The following is a 2500-nucleotide window of genomic DNA, read 5'->3' on the forward strand; positions in this document are numbered from 1 at the left end:
CGAAGCAACGTTTTAGGTATGTTCACAGGGTTGATGAGTTGTATAACTCGGTAATGATCCCTCCGCTGGTTCACCAACGGAGACCTTGTTACGACTTTTACTTCCTCTAAATGACCGAGTTTGGAGAGCTTTCCGGCCCTGAGTGGTAGTTGCCCACCTCTCTGGGCCAGTCCGGACGCCTCACTGAGCCATTCAATCGGTAGTAGCGACGGGCGGTGTGTACAAAGGGCAGGGACGTAATCAACGCAAGCTGATGACTTGCGCTTACTAGGGATTCCTCGTTGAAGAGCAATAATTGCAATGCTCTATCCCCCAGCACGACGGAGTTTAACAAGATTACCCGGGCCTTTCGGCCAAGGAAGTACTCGCTGGCTCCGTCAGTGTAGCGCGCGTGCGGCCCAGAACATCTAAGGGCATCACAGACCTGTTATTGCCTCAAACTTCCATCGGCGAGCCGATAGTCCCTCTAAGAAGCCAGCGTACTGCCAAAAGCAATACGGGCTATTTAGCAGGTTAAGGTCTCGTTCGTTATCGCAATTAAGCAGACAAATCACTCCACCAACTAAGAACGGCCATGCACCACCACCCACAAAATCAAGAAAGAGCTCTCAATCTGTCAATCCTCATTGTGTCTGGACCTGGTGAGTTTCCCCGTGTTGAGTCAAATTAAGCCGCAGGCTCCACCCCTGTGGTGCCCTTCCGTCAATTTCTTTAAGTTTCAGCCTTGCGACCATACTCCCCCTGGAGCCCAAGCACTTTGATTTCTCGTAAGGTGCCGAACGGGTCAAAATATAACACCGTCCGATCCCTAGTCGGCATAGTTTATGGTTAAGACTACGACGGTATCTGATCGTCTTCGATCCCCTAACTTTCGTTCCTGATTAATGAAAACATCCTTGGCAAATGCTTTCGCAGTAGTTAGTCTTCAATAAATCCAAGAATTTCACCTCTGACAATTGAATACTGATGCCCCCGACTGTCCCTATTAATCATTACGGCGGTCCTAGAAACCAACAAAATAGAACCACACGTCCTATTCTATTATTCCATGCTAATGTATTCGAGCATAGGCCTGCCTGGAGCACTCTAATTTTTTCACAGTAAAAGTCCTGTTTCCCCGCCACACCCAGTGAAGGGCATGGGGTTCCACAGAGGGAAAGGCCCGGCCGGACCAGTACACGCGGTGAGGCGGACCGGCCAGCCAGGCCCAAGGTTCAACTACGAGCTTTTTAACCACAACAACTTTAATATACGCTATTGGAGCTGGAATTACCGCGGCTGCTGGCACCAGACTTGCCCTCCAATTGTTCCTCGTTAAGGGATTTAAATTGTACTCATTCCAATTACAAGACCCAAAAGAGCCCTGTATCAGTATTTATTGTCACTACCTCCCCGAGTCGGGATTGGGTAATTTGCGCGCCTGCTGCCTTCCTTGGATGTAGTAGCCGTTTCTCAGGCTCCTTCTCCGGGGTCGAGCCCTAACCCTCCGTTACCCGTTGCAACCATGTTTGGCCAATACCCAAACATCGAAAGTTGATAGGGAAGAAATTTGAATGAACCATCGCCGGCGCAAGGCCATGCGATTCGAGGAGTTATCATGAATCACCAGTGAGCCCCGGAGGGCATTGGTTTTTAATCTAATAAATACATCCCTTCCGAAGTCGGGATTTTTAGCATGTATTAGCTCTAGAATTACCACGGTTATCCAAGTAGTAAGGTACTATCAAATAAACGATAACTTATATAATGAGCCATTCGCAGTTTCGCTGTATAATTGCTTATACTTAGACATGCATGGCTTAATCTTTGAGACAAGCATATGACTACTGGCAGAATCAACCAGGTAACTATCGTTTGCCGGGGTTGGCCTACCGGCGCATTATTTCAGCGCCGGAGAGAGTTCAAGTTACTGGGTGGCGCCCGAGGGCGCGCCCGCTGCTGAAGCGCTGCTGGCCAGGCCTGCAGCGCCGCGTTGGGCAATCCGCTTTCCCCTCTCAGTTCCCCAGGGCGTCCTTCCACCACACTGATGCCCCCGTAGGGCGGTGGTGCGGCTTAGGGGGCCCCAGGAGGAGGAGGACTCAGCGCGCGGCTTCTACCATTGCGGTGTCCGCCACGCGTGGTTGCCTCCTGTCGCTCGGGTTTCAGGCGTGACCAGCGGCCAGCCATCCACAGAGCCCATCCGGCAGCGGTCGGGGCAAGCCCCAGCCGCTGTATTCCAGGCATCCCCAGTACGACGTGCACCCGGAGGAGCCGCTTTCGTGGGGGTCGACCAGCCACTGTGAACCCCCCCCGCGAGGCACGGAGCCTGCAAGCTTGTATGAAGGGACACGCAGTGGAGGTCTGCAAGATCAGGTACAGTGGGCGCAGCGCCTGTGAGGGCGCCACTAAGAGGGATGCGCAGTGGCTTTGGCCGTTTCCAGCCGCCGCCGCTTTGCCCCCCTCTCACATACCCACCGACGGACTTTTTTGTGGGCCGCACGCCAGACCGGGCTCGCGGGCC

Source organism: Fusarium keratoplasticum, chromosome 5 (assembly GCF_025433545.1).
Source record: "Fusarium keratoplasticum isolate Fu6.1 chromosome 5, whole genome shotgun sequence".
Classification (NCBI taxonomy): domain Eukaryota; kingdom Fungi; phylum Ascomycota; class Sordariomycetes; order Hypocreales; family Nectriaceae; genus Fusarium; species Fusarium keratoplasticum.